The sequence below is a fragment of the Pseudorca crassidens genome, chromosome 19 (genome assembly GCF_039906515.1).
Source record: "Pseudorca crassidens isolate mPseCra1 chromosome 19, mPseCra1.hap1, whole genome shotgun sequence".
Taxonomy (NCBI): domain Eukaryota; kingdom Metazoa; phylum Chordata; class Mammalia; order Artiodactyla; family Delphinidae; genus Pseudorca; species Pseudorca crassidens.
This window is the reverse complement of record NC_090314.1, coordinates 20869180-20895948: the sequence shown is the minus strand read 5'-3', so window position 1 is coordinate 20895948 and position 26769 is coordinate 20869180. Positions and strand designations below refer to the sequence as shown.

General features: G+C 41.9%; 1 protein-coding gene and 1 pseudogene across 3 annotated transcripts in view; one reads left to right on the top strand and one right to left on the bottom strand.

Annotated features, from left to right (window-relative positions):
• The window catches only part of MYO1D (myosin ID), a 346572-nt gene that overhangs the window by 212240 nt on the left and 107563 nt on the right, over nt 1–26769 (top strand). The window lies entirely within an intron of this gene.
• LOC137212521 (small ribosomal subunit protein eS24 pseudogene) lies at nt 3832–21003 on the bottom strand (annotated as a pseudogene).

Below are 26769 nucleotides of genomic sequence, written 5' to 3'. Positions count from 1 at the left end.
GGGGATGCTGGTAAAGCCAATCCTAGCAGAAGAGACAGCTTGCTGTTCACCCATTTTCTTTGTCAAAAAGTCAGATTCCTTTAGGAGTCAGTCAGGTTCAGAAATGAATAAAGTTCATACCCATCAAGGGGCAGCCACCACTCCACTGTCATCCATTGTGACCACGCCAGAGTCTAGTATGCCAAACCTTCGGATTCACCTAGAAAAAAAGCTGAAGTCTGTATTATATGTAAGATCTCCTGATGGTTAAATGCCGTGTAAGCCAAACAGAACACGTCTTGTAAGGCGTATTCAGCCCACAGGGCACCAGTTTGCTGCTCCTCTTAAAACAGGTGTTTACCATGGAGAATGGACTTGGAGACACGGGGAGAGGGAAGGGTGAGCTGTGACAAAGTGAGGGAGTGGCATGGACATATATACACTACCAAACGTAAAATAGACAGCTATGGGAAGCAGCCGCATAGCACAGGGAGATCAGCTCTGTGCTTTGTGACCACCTAGAGGGGTGGGATAGGGAGGGTGAGAGGGAGGGAGACGCGAGAGGGAGGGGATATGGGGATATATGTATACGTATAGCTGATTCACTTTGTTATACAGCAGAAACTAACACAACATTGTAAAGCAATCATACTCCGATGAAGATGTTAAAAAAAAGGTCTTTACCTATTTGTTACTCTTAAATGAGCTATAACCATATGCCTTGGCCTCCTCCCTGCCAACCTTTAAAAATTCTAAAACCTGTGGTATGTTTTATTCTAGATTTTACGTATCAATAGTAGAAACAAACACTAACCACTTCTCACTTATAGAAAGCTATAACTGGGTGTGAGCTTTAGAAGAGTATATTTTCTACTTCGATTAGCCAGGAAGGAAAGGAATAAAGGAAATCTTTGATATAGGTGTATTTCCAACCTTTAGAACCTTCTACCCCTTCAGAGTTCACTGCTAATTCTCTTCTTCTGACTTTTTATTATAAAATTTTTCAAATGTACAGAGAAGTTGAAAGGATATTACAGGGAGCACCCATATGCCCTCCACCTAGATTAGGTATTTAATTTACTTTTTGTCATATTTGTTTTCTCTCTCTCATGACACTTCACCACTAAAATGCTCCCGTGTGGGGCTTCCCTGGTGGCACAGTGGTTGAGAGTCCGCCTGCCGACGCAGGGGACGCGGGTTCGTGCCCCGGTCCGGGAGGGTCCCACATGCCGCGGAGCGGCTGGGCCCATGAGCCGTGGCCCCTGGGCCTGCGCGTCCGGAGCCTGTGCTCCGCAGCGGGAGGGGCCACGGCGGTGAGAGGCCCGCGTACCACAAAAAAAATAAAATAAAATAAAATAAAATGCTCCTGTGTGCATTCTCCTAAGAATAAGGACATCCTGCTTCATAACCACAATACCATTTTCATATCTAAGAAAATTAATAATATTTCCATAATATTTAATATAATACATAATCATTATCCATCATGTGTTATACAACTCATATTCAAATTTCCTCAGTTGTTCAAAGAATGTCTTTTATACCCATTTTTTAAAAATCCCATCTAGGTTCATATTTTGAATTTGGTAGTTACATCTCTTAGTCCCAAACTGTATCTCTACACACACACCCATTTTTTCATGATAATCACTTTTTAAAACAGCATTACTGAGGTATAATTTACTGTTATAGGCTGAACTGTGTTCCTTCAAAATTCATTTGTTGAAGTCCTAACCCCCAGTACTTCAGAATGTGACTGTGTTTGGTGACAGAATCTCGAAAGAGGTAATTAGGTTAAAATGAGAGCATTAGGGTGGGCCCTGATCCACTATGACTGGTGTCCTTATAAGAAGAGGAGATTAGGACACAGACACTTACAGAGGAAAGATCATGTGAGGACACAGGTTGAGATAGACATCCACAAGCAAGGAGAGAGGCCTCAGAAGGACCCAGCCTTGTCCACACTTTGGTCTTGGACTTCCAGCCTCCAGAACTGTGAGGAAATAGATTTCTGTTGTTTAAGCTACCTAGTCTGGTACTTTGTTATGGCAGCCCTGGCAAACTAATACATTTAGAGTACTTACCCCAAAATTCACCCATTGTAAGCTACAGTTCAGTTACTTTTAGTAAGCTTATGCAGTTGTACAAACAGGACATAATTCCAGTTTTGGAACATTTCCGTCACTCCAGAAAGTTCTCTCATGCTCATTTGCAGTAAATCCCCACTCCCAACGTCAGCCCTAGATAATCACTGATCTTTCTGTCTCTATACTTTTACCTTTTCTAGAAATTTCATGCACACAGAATTAAACAGTAGGTATTGTTTTGTGTCTGGCTTCCTTTACTCAGCATAATGTTTTTGAGGTTCGTCCGTGTTCCATATATCATTGGTCCTTTCGTTTCACTGCTGAGTAGTATTCCATTGCGTGCATCTGCTATATTTCATTTCTCTAGTCACCAGCTGATGGACATTGGGCTGCTACGTATGTTCTCATACAAGACTTTACATGGCCGCGTGTTTTCATTTCTCATGGGTGGCTATGCATGAATGGAATTATTCCATATGGCATTTGTTTAACTTTGTAAGAAACTAGCAAACTGTTTTCCAAAGTGGAGGCTCCATTTTACATTCCCTTCAGTATGAGACTTCTGGTTTCTCCACATCCTCACTAACACTTGGTATGTATGATGTTGAGTTGTTTTTTGGTTTTTTTTAAGGGACAATACTTTTATTTATTTATTATTTATTTATTTATTTATTTATTTATTTATTTTGCGGTACGCAGGCCTCTCACTGTTATGGCCTCTCCCGTTGGGGAGCACAGGCTCCGGACGCACAGCCTCAGCGGCCATGGCTCACGGGCCCAGCCGCCCTGCGGCATGTGGGATCTTCCCGGACCGGGGCACGAACCCGTGTCCCCTGCATCGGCAGGCGGACTCTCAACCACTGTGCCACCAGGGAAACCCTATTTATTTATGTATTTTTTAAACATCTTTATTGGAGTATAATTGCTTTACAATGGTGTGTTAGTTTCTGCTCTATAACAAAGTGAATCAGTTATACATATACATCTATCCCCACATCTCTTCCCTCTTGCGTCTCCCTCCCTCTCACCCTCCCTATCCCACCCCTCTAGGTGGTCACAAAGCACCGGGCTGATCTCCCTGTGCTATGCAGCTGCTTCCCACTAGCTATCTATTTTACGTTTGGTAGTGTATATATGTCCATGCCACTCTCTCACTTCATCCCAGCTTACCCTTCCCCCTCCCCGTATCCTCAAGTCTGACATTGAGTTTTTAAAGAGTCCAGCACTGACCTCGTCTGGATTTGTCTGATTGTTTCCTCATGGTTCATGTAACTTACTCTCCTAGTCCCTGTATTTCCTATAAACTGGAAGTTAAATCAGGAGGTGTTAATTTTGTTTCAATAGTACACTTCTACATACTTCAGATTATACCTTGCATCTCAACGAAGAAGGCACACATACAGCAAACTCTGCCTTGTGGATCACCTTTGGAAAATGTTTCATTGTAGCCAAGCTATTATTATGTTGCCCTCACTGTAGCCTAAATTTCTAACTGCTTGTGGAACAGATCCCATGTTTTCCTGTGAACAATTAGAATTTAGCATAAAAAACTAAGATAAATATTGCCATCAGGTATTTACCTATTAATAAGTTGCCCATCAGTAACAATACCTGTTATTTTCAGTTTCTTTTCCCAGTCTCTTTTTATAACAAAATTCTTCCACTGCTTTGCTGTTTGATAGTTCTTTTTTTTTAAGTTTTCACAGTTTATGAATCCTCTTTTAAAATCTGCACAGTTACATCAGATAAAGTCACTGCATAATCTTTACTCCTTTCTGTCAGCACCATCAGTGACCTTTACAGTTCCCCTGACTTTGTTCATTCTGTTCTTGTGTTCCTTTCACTGTTTTCTTGAAGTCTTTTTCTTCTCATACAGGCCGTGTCTTGCAAGTCTGTGTATGGCTTTATTTTTCTTTGCATCGTCCGAGGAATCGTAAATCACACCAAAGCCATTTATCTTGCCACCACCGAAATGGTTCCGAATCCAAACACAAAGATGACACCTAGTGTAGTCTTGTACATTTTGTCTGGTCTTTCCCAAATTTCTTAGATACTGTTGCCTTTCCAGGATGAAGGACATCCGTGACCATTTGTTTCCATAGTTGGTTGGTCATGAACTTCCTGGTCTAGATAGTTACTGTGTCATTCCTAATGGTGGTTGATCCTCAGGCAGCCAGGGAGGAAAACCTGGATACTTCTTATGTGTTTCTACAATTATTCTCTCTCTTCCCCAAACCTCTGGCAACCACTAATCATTTTACTGTCTCTATAGTGGTGCCTTTTCTAGAATATCATATAGTTGGAATCATACAGTATGTAGCGTTTTCATTCTGGCTTCTTTCAGTTAGCAGTAAATATTTAAGGCTTTTATATGCCTTTTTGTGACCTGATAGCTTATTCTTTTTATTGCTGAATAATAGTCCATTGTATGGATGTGCCGTAGTTTGTGTATCCATTTGCCTATTGAAACATCTTGGTTGCTTCCAGTTTTGGGCAATTGTGAATACAGCTGCTAGAAACATTCACAGGCAGGTTTTCGTATGGACGTGAGTTTTCAAATCATTTGGGTAAATACCTTCAAGTGCAGTTTTAGCTCCTGTGATAAGGCCAAATTTGGCTTTATAAGAACTGCCAAACTGTCTTCCAAAGTGACTATCATTTCTGCAGTCCCGCCAGCAACGATCGAGAGTTCTGTTGCTTCTTATCCTCACCAGCGTCTGCTATTACCAGTTTTTTTTTGTTTGTTTTTTGTTTTTGTGCAGTACGCGGGCCTCTCACTGTTATGGCCTCTCCCGTTGCGGAGCACAGGCTCCGGACACACAGGCTCAGTGGCCATGGCTCACGGGCCCAGCTGCTCCACGGCACGTGGAGTGGGGCACGTCCCGGACTGGGGCACGAACCCGCGTCCCCTGCATCGGCAGGTGGACTCTCAACCACTGCGCCACCAGGGAAGCCCTCACGTATTTTTCTATTACCCTAAATTATATAACCCAGCCCACACTGGGGTCTCAGTCAATCTTTAGTTACAAGAATCATCTCTCCCCTCTCTGTGGTCAGTTGGTTTGTGTTCAGGAGTTAATGACTGATCTTGCCATAAGCCTAAGCAAAATATAATTAAAAGATAAATTTGAGACCTTGTTTTTCCCTTCCATTAGCAAAAATTCTGCAATCAATTTATCATTTAGCCATGGTTCCAGTCACTCTTCACAGGAGAGATAAAAATGGGAAACCGTGAAAGGTTTTTGAGAATACCCTCACAAATGGCATGGTCAACTAACTGTACACAGCAACCTGAGGACGAAACACTCAAGTTACAGGTGACCCCTTTATTAACTACAGCGTGACTTTCTAGGGACAAATGCTTCATAGTTAGTTAGGTTAGGAATCGGTGTTATTGTCAAATTAGTGTCATCCCCCTTGAGTCACTCTCGACACTATATCTGTAAATGGTAATATCGAAATAAAGCATTAATTCCAAAACAGTTTTCAAGAAAGTTTAAAATTTATACAGGGTCGGGGGCAGTGGGATCAGAATCCAAATGTTTCGCAAAGCAGGGAGACTCGTGGTAGCTGTAGCTTGACGCAGAGAACAAAGGCAAGAAGTAGCCCATACAATTAGCCACGTTATGTGCAAAACTCTGGTCACAGCCTCTTTAACTCCGTGTGTCATCCTAGAGATCACTATAAATCAGTGGGGAAAATTGCACCCCATGGCTGTGGCACATTGCTCGAATCAATGCAGTGGTGCCCCTGCCTTTCGAGTTCCTGTGGGCATGGCCTCTCCCCAGCCGGCACTCAGGGAGCTGATTGCCAAGACTGAGTTTAATTTGCGTAAACATGAAATCTGTTCACCGGTTTCGAGGGAGACCGCATAAACTGAAACATTTAACCTGACCTCAGCTGGAGCTCCTCTCACCCTTTTGTTGGGGGAACTGTGTTGGTTTTGCCCACAGTTGATGGGTTGGTTTGAAAAATACTTGAATCTGCCCTTGAATGCTATTTGATATAGTCCCTTTTTATCAGTATGGGCTTGATGGCTAAGGAAGCAGCCAGTTAATTTACACAAATACCTCCTTTAGTTCTATGGAGAATACGAAGCAAGCGGGCGGGCGGGAGAAGAGAGACGATTATCTGAAAGGGTGCGACTGTTTTGCAGAGGTAAATGGATTGTAATTCTGCCAGGCATCATGCTTTATTACTCTATCTGACAGTGACTGGCTAGAAAGACACTGTTTCATTTGGAAGATAGATTGTCCTTGTAATATGTTACAGGGCTGAATCCTGCTAAAAATCCATCCGCCTGCTGGCTTTGCTCCCCATCACCATTGCTAAAGCACCCTGCCCTCGTGGCATTGTCCCAGGAGAAGGTGTTTCCATGGTAATCTCAATGGAGGCAGTCAGCTGACGTCTGGCACCGCCTGAGCTGGTGCGCGCCAGCCTTCTCCTCTCTCACTCCTCCCTCGAGCCTTTAAACTATATTTATTAGTCCTCTTTAATGGAAAGTATATAACCCCTTAATGTCAGACACTGAGTGCACTCGGGTTAATTTATTTATTTGGGTAGCAAGCTTACTACCTTCCTAATTAATTCTCGGCACTTCCTGCAAGCTGTATTATTTTGAATATCTTGTGCAAACGTTTATATTTTTGCCTGTTACAACAAAGAGCATTGCTTAGCAAAATTGGGTATTTGGAAACCTCCGTTCTTAGAAAAAAAGCAATGTCTATATTAAAGAAGAATTTTAAAAGATAAAGATGTTAGGGAATCTTTTCTTGCTCTGATGCTGTGCCAGTGAAATGGTCCACTGTCCTTGTAATTTCTTTTAGCACTCCATTATTTTATGATTGGATTTGAGTGAGCCACATGGTTTTAAAATACTTCTAAGAAATGTGACATCTAGCCGTGTTACCTCATTTTTTTTTTAAATAAGAGAAAAAAGTCAGAATTTCAGAGCTAACCTGAAATTGATTGTTTTCCTGACATGTGTTTGGAAGTAAATGCCTTTTGTTGTACCGGTTAGAGACCGCCACTTAATGCTAAGCCATACTAAATGAGCAAACTGACTTACAGTGTCAGAAGTCAGTGCTTTGGGACAGGAGGTAGCGTCCATTTTGATTAGTACTGTGCGTGGAAATTCAATTGCAAATGTAAAAGATGTATCAAAGCGGGGTTTGAAAGCAACAATCATTAGAACCAATGTATGACTCCTTTGAAAAGCTATCTCTTTAAAGAAACACAAAGCCTTTTTAAAAATAAAGCATAAGAAAATTAGTATGACACCACCTCATTTATCCAGAGGTCAGATTGCTAGAAACAAGATCCTTTTAAAACAAAGCCCTGACTGGAGGCGTGCACATAAAAGATCTCTGCATTTGCAGAAACAGACGTCACTAACCTTGCAGTAATAGGTTTCCTTTTACACAACTGTCTTATGAGAGCTCTCTTTTCCGCAGTCAGCATTTTTGAACACCTACTACGTGCTGTGCATTTGCCAGGCACTAGCAGTGGAATAGTCTGTCACTCAGTCTGCCCACAGGCCCGCGGGAGAGGCAGAGAAGCAAACCAGCCCGCCCGACACAGGCCTGTGGCAGCTGTATAGGTACAGATGACTGTACCTTCCTCTCCAGGGGAAACTGTCGCTCAGCAACGTAAAGGAATGGCCCTAGGTCACAAAGCTCACAGGCAGTGGCACCTGGCTTCCGTTAGACCCTGGAGCCCTCAGAATCGCAACCCTGATGGTAACCTCCTATCACCGCCTCCCATTTTATGATGAATAACGCATACAACTCAGATCCTATTTTAAGAAGAGGAAAGAAATAGAACTAACATTAGTCGCATGCCCAGTGTCAGGCATTTATTAGGAGATTTTTTTCTCTTATAAATTAATTAATTAATTTATTAATTTTTGGCTGTGTTGGGTCTTTGTTGCTGCGCACAGGCAGCTACTCTTTGTTGCGGTGCGCGGGCTTCTCATTGCGGTGGCTTCTCTTGTTGCGGAGCACAGGCTCTAGGCGCACGGGCTTCAGTAGTTGTGGCTCTTGGGCTCTAGAGCGCAGGCTCAGTAGATGTGGCGCACGGGCTTAGTTGCTTTGCGGCATATGGGATGTGGGATCTTCCTGGACCAGGGCTCGAACCCGTGTCCCCTGCATTGGCAGGCGGATTCTTAACCACTGCGCCACCTATTAGGAGATTTGAATATACTGTGTCTCCATCTTTATAAGAATTCTGTGCAGGAAGTTAAGTATCATTTATCGATGAATCACTTGAGTTTCCAAGTACAGGACTGATGAAAATGGAGTTTACCTCCTGCCCCAAAGCCCTGACTTTCGACATTATAACTGGATTTGCTTAGTACCGTTTACCATAAGCAGTCGTCTCTAACCGTTACAATTCCCAGAGGTATTGGTCACTAGTGTAGGATTTCAGTACAGATTTTCAGACACCAGAGCCCAAAAGCCCTAGTGAGCCATAATGCCAAGCATCTTCTGGCTTAGTTGAGTGTGATGCTCTCTCTTTTTTTCTCTCCCCCCATTCTCCTTGTTTATTTAGGTCTTTCTTACAATATTAATTGCTTCCTAAAATATTTCATCGTAACCTTTTGAGGATAAGTGACTTGTAGGCCTTGGGGATCCCGCAGGAAATGACATAATCAAGACAAGAGCTTGTGTACCAGCCCTGTTCTACCTGTCAAGGACTCTCAAGGTGTGGTGCATTAGGGTACAAAAAGAAAAAGGAAAAGCAAAACTTTCGCTTCATTTCCTTTGGAGAAAAAAAAACAGCACTTGGAATCGAGCTGCCACATTGTACTTCCATTTGCACAGCTGTTTCTCTCTTAATTGCAATCCTGTCTTTTCCGAGAATAAACATGTAGGAAAAGGTACCATAGTCTCAGGCCAGAAAAAAATATGGTGCTTTCACTGCTAACCTGATACTTAGGAGATTTGAATTTGATTTCATTTAGTTTCCGCTTTTCAAGCCCAAATCAAAAATGTTTGTAGCTTCTAACTCGGGGGTTCTCAACCTTGGCCGCACATTGGAATAGCTTGGGGAGTTTTTTAAAAATTCTGATACCCAGGCCACATCCCAGACCAATGAAATTGAGTCTCTGTGGGTAGGCACCAGCATGTTTTAAAGCTCCCTAGTGTGCAACCAGGGAGGCAGTCCACTGATCTAACTATTCTGTTAACCAAATTTATTCACTTTTGTCGTTCTAGCTATTTCTTGGAATCATCTGTTGAAAGTTGGACTTGCCCCCAGATTCAGTTCTGCCATTAGATTTTTCTCACCTCTGTGTGTGTGTGTGTGTGTGTGTGTGTGTGTGTGTGTGTTTGCGTGTGCGTGCAAGCACATGGGCACATGCACACATCCGTGGGAGTGTGACAGGGAGAGAGTGTGTGTGTTTTCTGGAAAGCCTTGGGAACCTGTGATCTGTATCAAAAATTAAATCTTCTTGAAGGTACTGACTATGGTTTCATGTTTGCAGACGGTCTCATCGGCAGATCTTCCTTCAACAAGAGTAGTAGAGATAATCACTTTATGTTTGCTGACTTTCATCCCTTGTGATGGACGTCACCATACACTGTCTCACTTGATCCTCCCCACATCACTGGGAGGCAGTCCTGCACTGGTCCTGAACTCTTAGGTATTAAATAAATGAGCTTAGTTCTTTGTTACTGGTTGAGGTTCAGAGCAAACGTTCTTTACACTGAATTATTATAGCAGAGTTCTAATGCACTACAGGGAGAATCTGATTTTCTGACATAACAGACCGAAAAAAAGACTTTATTTTATTGGAACTATATCTAAATAAAGGCGTCTTTACAACGTGTCGGGGATGGAGATGCATCAGGCAGGGTAGGTGGAGTGGACAAGTTCAGGATCCCTTCTCCTGACGTTGCTAGCTTACTTCTTTGGCTTCTGTGCACGGAACAGTCACTTTGCTCCATAGGAAGGCTCCTCCCGTGTCTGCCCTTACTCCCCTTCTCCTCCATCCCTTACCATTTCACGAAGCCTGTTGAATTGTAAAAATATCTCATGTTGCATTTAAAGACTATTACGCTGTAAATGGTAAAGGACAAAAGGAGAGTCACATCCTGGTGGGCCGTGTCTGGCAAACACAGGCCTTAGGATATGTGGAAGCATGTGGGTAGTCGTTGCATTTATGCCCCATTTTAACAATAGCACCCACCCCAGTGGAGTGTTGAGGCCTGAAATGAGATGCATGTAAACAAGTCTGCAGTAATGCATGTGAAGTCCTTAGCATAGTCCTTGTCACATAGTAAAATGCTCAGTAATTATCAGCTCTTAAACCCCTTGCAGACCGGCAGTCCCAGTGCCTGTGGACAGCAGAGGGGTGGGATAAAGTCAGCCCTCAGCATCCTCACTGTTTATTCTGTCCTCTTGCTTGTCCTTCTGCCTGGAGTGTTCTCCTCCCAGATAACTGCCTGGCTCCCTCACTTCATTCAGCTCTCTGCCCAGAATAACCTCCAACGGGTTGTCTAGAAGCATCCATCCTATCCCTCTCTACACCTTTGTACTGCTGCTATATTCCTCCTCATAGACCCTGTCACCACTGTCACCTTATACAGTTGTTTACGCTCTGGCTCCCCCTACTCCCTATTAAAATACAGACTCCATGAGAGAAGGGCTGTGGCCATATAGTAGGTGCTTAATAAATGGGTATTGATGAATGCACTGGAGGGGTCAGGACTGGTGACAGGGAAAGCAGTTCAGAGGCTGCTGCTATAATCCTGTTAAGAAATTACAAGGGCCTGGGCTTCCCTGGTGGCACAGTGGTTGAGAATCTGCCTGCCAATGCAGGGGACACGGGTTCGAGCCCCGGTCCGGGAATATCCCACATGCCGCGGAGCAACTCAGCCCGTGCGCCACAACTACTGAGCCTGTGCTCTGAAGCCTGCGAGCCACAACTACTGAGCCCTCAAGCCACAACTACTGAAGCCTGCGCGATTGGAGCCCGTGCTCCGCAGCAGGAGAGGCCACCGCGATGAGAGGCCCGCGCACTGCAACGAAGAGTCGCCCCCACTCGCCGCAGCTAGAGAAAGCGCACGCACAGCAGTGAAGACCCAACGCAGCCAAAAATAATAAATAAAAATATAATAAATAAACTTTAAAATATATATTTTTAAAAAAAAGAAATTACAAGGGCCTAAACTCAAGCAAGGATATTTAAAGGGGTCAGGGGATCTGGATTCAAGAGCTATTTAAGTGGTAGAAGGCCTTGGGCATCGAGAGGAAAGGGTCTAGACTCATAGGTTTCTTTCTTGAACAACTTGGGTAGGCGGTGATGGTTACTCACCAAGACGGGAAATGTGGGGGGGGGGGGAAGCAGAGATGTGGTAGGAGAGGGTGGAAATAAATTCAGTCCTAAATGGATTTCATTTGAGGAGTCTGAGGAAAAATGGAGAGGCCCGCTAGACGATTAACTGTCTAGAGAACAATCCAGAATAGAGACAGATTTGGAAGCCACGAGTGGGTGGTAGCTTAAACCGTGAGTGTGGATAAGAGCATCCAGAGAGGGTGAGGAGAGAAAGGGGAAATTACCAGGAGAATAGGGCTTTTAAGGCTACGATGAAGGGTAGGGCTTTGATAAAGAGGAACACGTGGGAACCATCGGAGTTTCCTGAGCAGAGTGCCCTTCGACCTCATCTATACCTTTCACTTTTTGTCCTCCACACATGCAATAAATTGTGATCATCTGCTGCCTGCTGCGGTACTGCAGCCCTGTGCTAGGTGCTAGAAAGAAAGAGGGAAGAGACTGCCTCTGCTTATTGTTTAGTGGGTGAGGCAAACAGATACAGACATCACCACAGGACAACTCCTCACGCGCTACAACAGAGCAGCATGAATTGCTGAGAGAGTATGGAGGAAGGGTGGACATGGTTTCTCAGACAAGGAAGAGTTTCAGGGAGTCATAAGTATATACAAACACTTGTGCACTTTTCTGTACAGAGTACCTGGGGCTTTTTTGAGATTCTTAAAGGGATTTGTGAATGACTGCTTTTGGCAACGCAGAGCGACAGATTTTAAGAGGCCTGCAGAGGTTGGTCGTTTAGGAAGCCAATCCTGACAACGTTACCAAGTTTGGACGAACTGGGAAGTGGCTGGTGAAATAACTACCATCCAGTAAATACGCTTTGGGGCTTGGGACACGGTGCCACTGGTGGTGCTAAATTGAAACAGGGCCCCAAGAAACACAGTGGTTAAGGCAGGGTAATGAGTTTCATCTTGGTTAAGTCAAATATGTGGTCCCCATGGGCCCTCCATGGGACCCCTGTCTGAGTTTTCCCCAGACGGGCCAAATACCCATCTGGCACTGCAAGAAGTGTCTAAGCTGACGTTCACATTTGAGAATTACCAGTATCTTAAGGAGAGGGAAGCTTGCAGCCCCCTCTCCCGCTAGGCCCGCATTGTCCACTCCTGCAATATATGCCTCTTGGCTGCCCAGCTGCACCATGAGCTCACTAAAGAGAAAGCCACGCTTTCTAATGCATCCGCGTGCGTGATCTAGAACAGAGAGTTGGAACTTCCAGTTCTGGACAAGATAGAATAGATGTGTTTCTCCCTATCGTCCTCGCTAAATACAGCTAAAAACCCTGGACATCATCATATAAAACAAACGTTAAGAAGACTCTGAAAGGTGGAGAGAAAGTGAACGAGCTCTGGACTTTAAGACTTGAAAAGCAACATGGCAGTGAGCTCCTTGGGATTTCTTTTTGTCTCTGTACATCCCAGACTGCATTGCTGGAGAAGCCCCCTATCCAGATGGACACAGACAAGAAAAGCTTGCTCTCTCTTGCCAAAGGACCAGGAAGTGGGCAGCCTATTTGACAACAAACATTCTCTGGAAAAACACCTAGGAGGTTTGCAGGCCCCCCTAACTTCCATCAGCAAAGGCCTCATGGAAAGCCTGGACCCCTACCCTTGCCTGAAGTGAAGAGGTACCCTTCCCCGTCCCCACTGGGGTGGCATCAAAGAGGCCCAAAGGGAGCCTGGACTTGCACCCCCCCACCCAGGGAAAGGGTGGTGCCCCTTCCCCTCTCCATAGAGTCAGGGGAGGTCAGGGGAGGGGCTAGCTTTCCACCCGCTCCTGGTGGCTCTAAGGTGCCTCTCATACTCCCCAGCAGGGTGGTATTGGGGAGCCCACGTGGGGCCTGGACTCCCACCCTGCAGTAAAGCATCAGTGCCTCCTTCCCCTACTGGTCCCTTTTTAGCAGAAGCCTGACAGAGTAAAAGATTTACATTAAATCCAGGGTCTCATAACATAATACCCAGAATGGCCAGGATGTGATCAAAAGTCACTCTTCATCCCTAAAATAGAGCAAAACTAGTCTACATGGATTCAACTTGCTGACAAACATAAGGAAAGGAAACCTAAAATTTTGAGGGAATAATCTCTGCATTGAGAGGATCATTAATTTGTAAGGTTAAAAAAAAATTCAATGAAAAGACCAATAAGGAAAGTAACTTAAGTTGGTATTTTAAGAGAGAAAAGAAAATAAATTCAAAATCATAGAAAACTTGATTAGTAAAACAATTAGCTCTGTAAAATGATAATTCGACTGTCTAAGATGAAGTTATGTAATGGTTTCACCTAAATCAATGGTCACGTGTGATTAGAATCACTTGGGGAGGTTCTAAAAACTATAGATGCCCAGCCCCATCCAAGACCAACTAAATCAGAGTGGCCCCACTGATTCTACCATGCAGCCGGGGTTGAGAACGTTGGCCTAAATGAACCATAGGGGATAAAGAGACTATAAGTGGAGAAATTTTACAACTTTTGCATAGTCAGAATAGACGTGATGGAGTTTGTGTACTGAATGTTGCATGCTCTTTCTAAAGAAGGGCCCTCTTGGGCCATTTATCTTGCTTCATACACCCTTGTGATGAATCCGATGATCTGGTCCCCAGCCCACGGCGATAAATCTGCAGCAGTAATTAAAAGGGAGTCCGTCCCTCGCAGGCAGGCATACTGATGGTTGCAATGTATGAAAACTGAAAGTACAGGAGGGCTCTGAGGAGATTTAGTTTAGTTCTACTAGATGGCTTGGTATTAAAAACTTGTTGGAGTGATTTCTTGAGCTGTCTCCTCAGAGCAGTCTTTTTGGAATTAAAGTTCAATTTTTCAAGAAACTACTGAATACCGAGCTGCAAGACAAACCCTGGAACTCAAACTGCCAATAATCTAGGAGAGAGACCTCCAGTAGGCCTGTCTGAGATTTTTAGCGAAAAGAAAACAATTAGCCATGTGGCTGATACCCACGAACTGGCAGGTTCTAACCCCCTTTCTAGTAAGGAATTTGACACACTTAATCTAAATATGAAAAAGTCAAACTTGCGCGCCACAAATGAGGTACTTGCACCAAAAGGGAAAAATGACTCAAACGTTTAAATTAAGAAAGGAGGCTATGGCAGGCCCAGGTTCCTAAATTCCTAAATTCTCTAAAGGAATTTGTATCGTAAAGTACAAAGTTCATTTGTGATGCGAACGTTATCTAGGTTGTAAATTTTCTTCTTGATGGTGCCCTTAATCCCTGTCAGGATGAGGAATATTTGGAAGAAATTGGAGTTGAATATGGAGATGTCAGTTATTCAGTGCAGTTAGATGGGTTGATACTGGAAGTTTATTGAGGAGTTTTTCTGAGTTGCTTTCATGAAGCTGTTAAAATCAAGGGTTGAAAGGCCTTATTGATAAATAGTAGAAACTTAGCCCTTTTGTCAGTTGATTACAGTGATTTTCATTGACCTGAATAATATTGATCAGTAGTACCAGGCTTATAACTAAGTGCTTGTGCCTAAAGTTGATTAAACTGGCTTTCAGACAATTTTTTTGTTACTGCTCATGGCATGTATTTTGTAGAAAAGGGTCTGTTTCACCATTAGAATGTCATGTGCTTTACACACACAGGCATGATTTTTGGAACATGTGGTCCGGGGGGTATGGTCATAGGAACGCCAGTAGCCCTGAATGTGCATCTGTTTTAAAGCACATTTACTAATTACTGTTCACCATGACAACTCTGAATCCTTAAGAAAGTAAAAGAATAATTTTATAATGTTTAATGAAGCTGGAAAATATTTCTGAAAAAGAGTGTGTTCTTACATGTTCTTCCAACATGGTAAAATTTTTTTAAATGTTTTCTTGAAAGTGATTTTTGTTTGTAAAGGCATAAACTCTTAGTTATCCTGAACTATGCATTCTTTCCATGACACATTTACAAAATTAGGATTTCTCTATTTTCTGGTCACTATTGCTGCATAACAGTTTACCCCAAACTTACAGCCACCTCCTTTTTATTATGGTCATAGGTTCTTTTTTTGTTGTTTTTTTTTTTTTGCGGTACGCGGGCCTCTCACTGTTGCGGCCTCTCCCGTTGCAGAGCACAGGCTCCGGACGCGCAGGCTCAGCGGCCATGGCTCACGGGCCCAGCCGCTCCGCGGCATGTGGGATCTTCCCGGACCGGGGCACGAACCCGCGTCCCCTGCATCGGCAGGCGGACTCTCAACCACTGCGCCACCAGGGAAGCCCAGTCATAGGTTCTTTTGGGTCAGGAATTCAGAAAGGGCAAAGCAGATGGCTTGTCTCTGCTCTGCAATACCTGGGGCCTCAGCTGAGGAGACTGGAAGGTTGGGGGGTGACTCAAGGGCTGAGAGCTGGAATCATTTGAAGGCTCATTCACTCAGATGACTGACACCTACCTGGGCTGGGAGGACTTGAAGACCGGGGCTACTGTCTGGAGAGCCTTATGAGCCCTTTCGGAGATTCTTGGCTTCCTTATGGCATGGTGGCCGCAGGGTAATCAGGCTTCTTACGGGGGGCCTAGGGCTCAGAGCATGAGCGTCCCAGAGAACGAGGCAGAAGCTGCACCCCCTTTCTATGACCTAACCTCGGAAGTCACACAGCATCACCTCTTTGCATTTTATTGGTTAGAAGCAAGTACTATGATCAGCCCAGATTCAAGGGGAGGGAACAGAGACCCCCATCTCTCAATGAGAGGAATGTCAAAGGATTTATGAACAAATTTTAAACCCTCCACAGTCTACCCCTTCATCAAAAATTATTTTCATTACTCTGACATTCAAAATATACTCACCCCCACCCAAGATGCCCCAAAGTCTCATCCCCTGATGTCATCAGGTTCAGGGTTGTGGTCCGGGATCTCATCATGTAAGTCAGTTTAGATGCAGTTCCTCAACTAGAGTTCCTTCAATCTGAAGACCTGTGAAACTCAGGTCCTTAAAAGGACAAGTTATCTGCCCCACATACCCAACATACAATGGTGACACAGGGATGGGATACCCCACTAGACACTCCCCATTCCAAGAGATGGGAAATGGGAGGCACCTAATAGTCAAGGGCCATCTGTGTTTGAAACTAAGCAGCCTTCTTGGTCTGCTTCCTGCCCATCAAAGGTTGGGGGTCCAAAAGCCTCTGCACATTTTGCAATGTCTCTGTCCCTTTCAGTCCAACCTGATACAATTCCTTTGAAATCTTGGTGGACTTAACTGTGCATCAGTTTATAATCCACTAACACCACACCCACAAACCTCTGCAAGATAAGCTGTCCTGTACCTGGGGCTCCTTATGAGCTACTATGGGACAAGGTCCCTAAGACTCTTAAGAGCCGCATTGTTTAATAGAGAAAGGCACGCCCTGGAGATCTTTAATCTGCCTGGAAGTTTCTATGCAACACTGCCTTAGATCGTTCTGAGGTTTTGACAGAGGATTTTACAGTCCCGCTCTGGACTTGATCATTGCCCTGAAACCGTTTCCCAATTTGAGAATCATTTGCCATCTGGAGAAGCTGGGAATAAGAAACAGTTTTATTTTCAAACCCAGCAAGTGCCGGCTGCTTTATATTTTCTCTAAATTTTGCCTGAAAGCTGAACCGTTCTGTATTAAGATCATCTCTCTCCTCTCACATGTTTTCATAGACAGCAAGAAGCAGCCAGATGGCATTTCCAGTGTCCTGTCTAGAAATCCTTATCTAGATCATTGAATTTGTTAGGGACGTTTTCTGTTTTCTACCTTCCCATAGTCAACAGTGTTGTCAAATTTCCTGCCACTTTGTATCAAGGGTCCCCTTTCCTCAAGCTTGAAATAATATTTTCCTTGCTTCCCTTCAGGCCCTTGTGACTACCTCCTTAAAGCCCATCGTGATTCCACCAGCAGGCTCCTCAAGGCTCTTCCAGCTGCCACCCACTTCCCAAAGCCAGTGTCAACTGTTTTAGTATTGTGTTCCAGTAGCACCTCGCTGCTTCCAAATTTTGATTCCAATCCACTATCGCTGTGTACCCAACCACCCCAGACTTAGTGGAGTAAAATAAATGACCATTTTATTATTTTTTTTAATTTTTATTTTGTTTTGGAGTAGAGTTGATTCAATGATGTGTTAGTTACAGGTGTACAGCAAAGTGATTCAGTTACACCCATACAAGTATCCTTTCTTTTTCAGATTCTTTTCCCATTTAGGTTATTGCAGAATACTGAGCCCAGTTCCCTGTGCTGTACAGTAGGTCCTTGTTGGTTATCTATTTTGAATATAGTCGTGTACCACCATTTTATTAGGATCATGGATTCCACGGGTCAGGAATTTGGAAAGGGCACAATGGGGCCAGTTCACCTTTGTTCCACAATACCTAGGGCTGTGGTTGGGAAGACACGAAAGCTGGAAGTTACTCAACAACCGAGGCCTGGGATCATTGGGGCCCTCATATGCTCACTCTTCTGGCGCTGGGGCTGGGAGGGCTCGTACCAGGACTGCTGACCGGAGGGTCAACCCTTGAGAGGCTTGAGATCCTCACGGCACAGTGACCTCAGGATAGAGCCACCCCCTATATAGTGGCTCAGGGCACAAGCATTGCTTCCAAATGATGAGGGATAAACTCTTATTTATCCCAAACTCTGCATTATTTCTATGACAGATCTGCTTCGCTAAGATCTCTGATTTATAGCTAGTTGGGCCAAGGAGAGAGAGGAAGAGAAGGAGGAAGAAAGAGGGAAAGGGAGAGGAGAAGGGAGGTCGGGAGAGACAGATGAACAGAGAACAGAGAGACAAAGCAAGAAATAAAATCACCAGGCATCCTACAGAAAGTCGGAACATCTGTCTTCCAAGCTTCTGAATGGAAAACAGAATGAACAGTATGTTCTCCATCGTCGAGCAGCCAAATCAATTTGTTAATTGAGATCAAAAGAGCATAAATATTATAACTCTGCCGTCAAACCAAAGAACTGAAGTAGGGAATAGAAAATCCCAAAGGCCAAGTGTATATATCACAATACAAGCAGATACCTGAAGAAACTAAATGATTTTCCTACAATTTTATGAAAGCTCTTTGTGTTTTAAGCACATCCCTGATTGGGGTGGGGGGCAGCCCCAAGTTAGTGAAGTCCCTTGGAGGTGTTTGCAGAGAGCACTAACCACGGAAGAGAAGAGATCCCGCCACTCAAGAAGACATGGAGTAGCTGCTTCCTGGGAGTAAGTCTGGAACAAGAAGGCCCCAGAGTGAAAACTAGCCAGGAAGCCCTGTAAAAAGGCATGCATTCTCCTCCCTGGTCAGACCTGGATGGCTTTAAAGGAGTTGATCACCATTATAAAAGATTAACTCTTTTCAAAGTCACAAGAGCTCAAGGGCTCGTGGCCTATTCCATTATTAGAGAATTTTGTCATAAAGTATCAGGGCCTCTTCTCGTGATTCTCACATTCTCCAGAAGTCTTCAGTTTTTTTGAAATTGTTGTTTGGGATCCTGGAATTTACTGCTAGCATTTTGAGGCCCCACAGTTTTCAGTGACAAAGCTTGTGCACACACGTACAGATGCAGACAGAGAAATAAAGATAGAATATGAAGCAAAAGAGACAGCAAGCACAATTTGAAAAGAGACTTGCACCACAATGCTCACTGCAGCACTATTTACAGTAGCCAAAACACGGAAGCAACTTAAATGTCCATCGACAGATGAATGGATAAAGAAGATGTGGTACATATCTACAATGGAATATTACTCAGCCATAAAAAAGAATGAAATAATGTCATTTGCAGCAACATGGATTGTCACACTGAGTGAAGTAAGTCAGACAGAAAAATATCATATCGCTTATATGTGGAATCTAAAAAAATGGTACAAATGAACTTATCTACAGTACAGAAATAGAGTCACAGATGTAGAACACAAACTTATGGTTACCAGGGGGAAAGAGGGGAGGAAATTAGGAGATTGGGATTGACATATGCATACTACTATATATAAAATAGATAACTAATAAGGACCTACTGTATAGCACAGGGAACTCTTCTCAATACTCTGTAATGACGTAAAAGAATTTTTACAAGAGTGAATATATGTTTTAAAAAAAGACAGCAAGCAAAATGACTTGTGGTTACAGTGGACTTCGGGGAAGTATTAACCCTGTCCCTGTTCTTGTCCTACAAAGTTAGGCTGAACCTAATCCAACAACTGTGGGTTTATAGCCTCAACATAATTTTTTTTAATTATTGAAAACTGGAGATTAGAAACCAAGGATTATCTGTCATTAAGAGAAATCAAATGAAGTTAAATTCTGTTGCAATGACTCTTACTATGAGAATAATATATAGGCCACCAAAAAATAGTTTAAATTCCAAACCACCTATTTCAAGCAATTTGAATAAACCTATATTCTATTATTATCATATTTTAAATAGTTCCTTTAAGATTACCATTATAGCATTTGTCTGGTTTGTCACCTTCAAAGATTAACTATTTTCTTTGTAAAATTCTCATAATCCTAATGGTACAATTCATGAAAACAGAGAAAAGATAAAGAGAAAATTCAGTATTTTGTGAGTTTGTTCTTACTATCGTGGACCTCTGGCTTTCTAGGTCCAAGTAATGAGCTAATCTTTTTAGCTCTCAAAAGCTAAGTAAGCCAATTTGACTTACAAATATAGAGCTAAGTCTTAAAAAAGAACATTCAGAGGAAACTCTCTGGCATGTTGGTAATGTTCTGTATCTTGATTTGGGTGTCAAAACTCATCCACCTAAACACTTAAAAGTCTGTGAATTTTACTGTACATAATTTGTACCTCAATTTTTAAAATCCTATTTGACTGATGGGTCAAGATGTATGGAGTATTTTGGTGTGAAGAGGGTCATATGTTTTAATTTCCAGTTAATTCTTTTCTTACCTGCTATTTATAAAAATAGTAAAAGATAGACAGTATCTATTAACATACTTAGTCTCTGTCATTTAAAAATTGTATTAAAAGATCCAGGCCAAAGTCTCCATGCTCAGTCATGATACTTGTTTCTAGTCCAGTAATAACTTTTCTACAGGGGAGGAAGTCTATTCTCTCCTTTATCCACAATGCTTTGCTGCCAAAGATTACCAGTGGTTAGAAAAAAGTTAAAACTAATATTATAGGGTTGATATGATAATAAATACATTTGAGTATTTACCAACTTTCTATGGAGAGAGATACTGTTTTATTTTTATTTATTTATTTTTTATTTTTTATTTTTTTTTTGCGGTACGTAGGCCTCTCACTGCTGTGGCCTCTCCCGTTGTGGAGCACAGGCTCCGGGCGCGCAGGCTCAGCGGCCATGGCTCACGGGCCCAGCCGCTCCGCGGCACGTGGGATCTTCCCAGACTGGGGCACGAACCCATGTCCCCTGCATCGGCAGGTGGACTCCCAACCACCAGGGAAGCCCCGAGATACTGTTTTATATACCGTGGAATACTGTAAAATAAAAACAGTACAAGGACACAACTTCATACTTGCCTTGAAAAAGTGAAAGCTGTCAAGCAAGGAGATAATTCTAGTGGGACAAACACACAGATGACGCATAAATGTGACCTATTAATCAGCTGAGCGATATGGATGCATTTCTTATTAATGAACCATCCTTATACTTGTGAACCGTGCCCTCATGGTCATGGCGTATTAGCCTGCTGAATTGAGTTTGTTAATTATTTTGAATATTTGTGTCTGTCCTTGTGAGACTGGTCTCTAGGTGTGTGTGTGTGTGAAAGAGATCTTCATCAAGTTTTGCTACCAGGATTCAATGAAATGAGTCGGGATGGTGTCTGTTTATGTTCTAGAGCATTTTCCGTAGCGTAGGAATTACCTGGGACTTGATGGCCTATACTACCATCATCTGTGCCCAGGAACATTTAGGAGAGTGTTTTCTGCCAACATAAAAAAAAATTCCCCTAGTTATGAATTGATTCTGATTATTTCATCTTTCTTTGAGGCAATTTTTAGTAATTTGTATTTTCCTGTAAAAGCATGCATTTCACAAATACTTAACTTACTAATAGGAAATTACAGATGTTATTCTCATAATTTCCAAAGACATCACACCTTTTCTTAAATCTCTTTCTCATTCCTCATGTTAGAGATCTGTGTTTTTGCCTTGTTTTTTCCTGATTAAACCCTGACAAGGGTTTGGTTCTTTAGTGGTCTTTTCAAAGAACCAGCTCTTGGGTTTATCATCTATATTGTTTTTCTCAGTCATCGATTTCTGATTTTATCTTCACTAATTTTTACCTTGATAGATTTCTTTTGCTCTTTCTCTAGGTTTTTGGTATTTCATTTACTTCCTTTATTTCTTATTTAATAACAAAAGTATTTAAGGCAATGTGTTTTCCTTTGAATGTAGCTTTGGCTGCATCCATGAATTTTGATGTAAAATTCTCTTTCTCATTAACTTCTTCATTGTCTGTAGTTGCAACTATAATCCAAGAGTTGCCTAAAGAGATACTTCTTTTAAAAAATTCTCAGTGATAAGGTTGTGTTGTTAACCTTTATATAATTTCTAGTTTTACTGCACTGTGATCAGGGTCAGTGCATATCCTACTTTTTGTAATTGGGGAGAGGAACGTTACTTTTGGCCCAATACATAATACATATGTGTAAGTGTTTCGGGGACCACAATACATGTGTGTAAAAATTCCATGTAACTGATAATCAAATACGTTGACTATTCAGCCACTCTCCACACTCATTTGCTTTTTGCCTGCTTGAACTGCCAACCACTGGGTCGTCCACTAAAATCACAACTTGGTCCATTTCTTTTGTATAAGAATAATTTTTGCTTTGTATGTTTCAGTACCATGTTATTCAGTGCATGGAGAAGGTGGTTTTCATTTTTTGCTGTATTTTTGTCAATATAAAACGAAAAAGTTTTGTTTTTTGCCTTGGATTTTGCTTTGTCTGTTATTACTATTCCCATCCCTAGTTTCTTTCTGGTACGTCTTTGTCCATCCTTTCATTTTTGTTCTGTGTCTTTTTGTTTTAGACGCATCTTTTATAAACAGAGTATAGTTAAATTTCTTTTTTGACCTAATCCGTGACCCGTTTTCCTCCAATAAAAGAATTGTATCCCATTCACATTTCTTATAGAAACGGACAAATTTTGTTTTCTTAAATTTGATTGTGTTATTTGAACGCTTTCCATTTTTAATACTTCTGTGCTGTTTCCTTCTCTTCTTTTCTAGTTGCTATGTTCAAGTTTTATTTATTCTCTTTTTACTAACAATTAGAAAGTTATAACGTTCTTTTTACTTGTCTGGTTATGTTCACTGTTTGATCCTCCATAGGAGGAGGGTCTAGGAGAATTGAGTTAGATTAGCATCAGAGATTGTATCTGCCCTGCTCAAAGCTTCAAAACCAAAGAAGAGGAAGGTTTAGATTTATCATAGCATAGAGATCTCACAGATTATGAAAAATAAGAAGGCAACTAGTAGGGGGAAGAAGCCCTGATAAGGAGTTTCACTTTTGTTCAGAGAACTTGTGTGTTCTGGCTGCCCGAAGATAACTGAGGTAGGATCCCTTCCCTAACTAATGTATTTGCATACAGTACCTCCCTTGGCATGGTACTTGTGTAAAGATTTTCAGATTTCGCTGGCATCTCTTCTCTTAGAGTGTAAAGACCCTTGAAGGCAGGGGGTTTTGCTTATTTATCTTTTTATGCCTCTGAGTTGCTCCTATTTGATCCTTGCCACAATCTTATGAGGTAGATGAGGCACCTAGTAGGATCCTTATTTTGCAGAAAAGGAGACAGATGGCGTCCCCCAAAATTAAATGATTCGCTCAGGCTCACACGGTTGAATTGAGATGAACACGCAGGCCATCCCTTACTCCACTGCTTTTTCCCATCTAGCATCCTGTCTCCCAGAACACAAGAGACATCCTGGATGCTGTCTGTCCTGCCTTGGTGACAACAGGATCTTAATCTTTCATTATCTGTGCAGCAGAGGAAAGTAGGTGCTGTTTTCCCTCTTTTCTGCTGGGACTCTGGCATGCGCATAGGACTGAGAGCACACATGAAGAATTCCTATGCCCATCCAGGTGAAGCCACTCAGGCAGGGCGGAATAGGGAAGGGCAGGAAGGGAATTCCACACCCCGAGGTGGGAAGGTGGCTGAGAAAAGTCATAGGCGCCTCTGCTGTAGCCCGACAGCATCCAGGAAGGGACCTTCTATCTGGATGGTTTCAGCATTCACTGCTGAATCGGTCCCTCTCCCCGGACCCCTGCAGCTAATGTTCCTGGGATATGCAGGCGGAGTTAGTGCTGTTAGAATTCTCATTTTATTAGGCTTTAATCAAGCTCTCCTGTGAAGTGCTACATAAATTTCATTTTGAATTTTGTATATAAAATAAATGAGAGAGAAGGATCATAGACGTAACATGTTTTTTTAAACGAAAATGATATTTTTAATTTACTCATATAAAAGTCATCTGGGGGTGGGGGAGGGAAGGATTGGGAGTTTGGGGTTAGCAGATGCACACTAGTATATATAGGATGGATAAACAACAAGTTCTACTGTATAGCACAGGGAACTATATTCAATATCCTGTGATAAACCATAATGGAAAAGAAATGAAAAAGAGTATATATATATATATAACTGACTCACTTTGCTGTACAGCAGAAATTGACACAACACTGTAAATCAACTATACTTCAATAAAATATTTTTAAAAGGAACTTTAAAAAAAGCCAGTGTACACCAAACCAAACCAAAAAACAAAAAAAAAAATCATCTAAGTGTCAGAAAGATTGATACATTCTCTTATCCATGGCCTCAGAAAACCCATGATCTAACGTAGGTTTGTGAAATGATTTCCAACTCCTTGAATATTTTCCCTTCTCTCCATTGAGCGCTGACCCTGGTATTCTTTAAAATCAACCCAAGAACTCACCTCCTATGAAAATTTATTTATGTGACATTTAGGGATACTTATTTTTACAGCTTATGTTCATTTGTACATGTTATTTGGAAAAGCCTACTGTGATAGAAAGAACATGGGTCTGGGTCAGTCTGCAGGCCTGAGTTCCAGTTTCAGGGTCTGCAAATCAGCTAACTTCTTTGAGCCTCAGTTTTCTTATCTGTAATATATGGGCATGAGACTAAATGATCTTCCAAACGTATGAACTGTTAAAATGTTCTTCAGTTGTTGGGTATTTGTCTCTTCCACTCATCCAACTGGATCATGAATCCCCCTAGAACAGAGATTATACCTTCTGCATCTTTGGTACTTCCATCCCCACCCCCAGGCTGCCTGGTACTCTGCATTGCCCCCAGTGGGTATCCTGTCAATGCTGATTGCCAGACTGACAGCACCTGTGGCAGCCAGGAGGTGGCACTTTGGTATTTTCTGCAAGAGAAGAACAAACCACTGCACAAGAAATCACTCGGGTTTCTGCTTTATTGACCAAGGTAGATCTAGGGATCAAGATAACCAAGGAGCTATATTTTTTTAATTTGCGTATAAATAAATAAAATTGGCTTTTGGTAGTGGTGATTGTATACAGGTCTGTGCGTCTTAATACATGCACAGATTTCTGTAACCACCACCACAATGAGGATACAGAGTCATTCCATTACCCCCAAAAAACTCCTTTGTATCAGACTCCCCCTGACCCCAGTCCCTGACAGCTATATTCTAGAATATCACATAAATGGAGTCGTGTAGTAGGTAACCTTCTGAGACTGGCTGCTTTCACTCAGCGTAATGCCTTTGAAAATAAACCGTAGTGATGCATATCAATGATTTGTATTATTAGTTCATTCCTTTTTATTGCTGAATAACATTCCATTGTATAGATGTATCACAGTTTGCTTATTCACCTATTGATGGATATCCTGGTGCTTTCCAGTTTGGGGCAGTTATGAATAGAGCTGCTGTAAACATTCATGCGTAAGTTTTTGTGTGAACATAAATTTTTATTTCTCTGGGATAAATGCCTAAGACCGAGATTTCTGGTTCATGTGGTAATTCTATGTTTAACTTTTTGAGTAACTGCCGAACTGCTTTCCCAGCGATCATACCATTTTACATTCCCACCAACAATGTGTGAGAGTTGATTGTTCTACGTCCTCTTTGGCATTGTCACTTTTGTTGTTGTTCTTCTTCTTTGTTTTTATTTTGGCCATTCTGATAGGCTTGTGGTGATATCTTGTTACAGTCTTAATTTGATTTCTGTAGTGCCTAGTGATGTTGAGCACCTATTTGCCACCTATAGGTCTTCTTTGGTGAAGTGACTTCACATCTTTTGCCCATTTTAAGTTGACTTGTTTGCTCTCTTGTTGTTGAGTTTTAAGAGTTCTTTATATATTCTGGACACAGGTCCTTTATCAGATATATCTCTGCAAATATTTTCTCCCAGTCTGTGGGCAGTCTTTCCATTCTCCTACCAATGTCTTTCTTAGAGAAAAGTTCTAAATTTTATGAAGTTTAGTTTAACAGGTTTTTTTTTTGTCTTTTATGAGTTGTGCTTTTGGTGTCATTTCTAAGAAATCTTTGCCCAATCCAAGGTCACAGAGATTTTCTCCTGTATTTTCTTCTAAAAGTTTTATGGTTTTACATTTTACATTTAGATCTATGACCCATTTTGAATTAATTTTTCATGAGGTGTGAGATTTAGGTCAATGTTTATTTCTTTTGGCATGTGGATGTCCAAATGTTCTGAGTTACCCAAATGTCCAAAGTATCCTTTCTCCATTGAACTGCCTTTGCATCTTTGTGAAAAATCAATCGGTCATATTTGTGTGAGACTATATCTGACTCTCCATTCTCTTCCCACTGATCTATGTTTTTGTCCCTTTGACAATCCTTTTGACAATTACATTGTCTTGATTATTGTAGCTTTATAGTAAGAAAATCAGCTACTGTGAGTCCTCCAACTTTGTTCTTTTCCAAATTGTTTTGGCTACTCTGCTTCCTTTGCCTTTCCATATACATTTTAGAATCAGCTCGTTGATATCTACCAAAAATTCTGCTGGGACTTTGGTTGGGATTGCATTAAATCTATAGATCGATTTGGGGGAAATTGGCAGTATTCAACAATATTGAGTTTTCCAAACCATGAACACATTATTCCTCTCTGTGTATTTAGATTTTCTTTTATTCCTGTCATCAGCATGTTCATTGGATTCCTTTCATCAACATTTCATAGTTTTCAGCTTACAGGTCTTACACACATTTTGTTATATTTATATCTAAGTATTTTTCGTTTTGAAGTTGTGTATGGTTTTGGTTTTAAATTTCTGTTTCCAGTTTGTCATTGCTGGTATACAGAAATATTTTTGTCTGTTGACCTTGTGTTTTGTGACCTTGCCAAACCCACTAATTAGTTCTGAGAGCTATTTTGTAAATTCCTTGGGATTTTCTATATAGATGATCATGTAATCTGAAA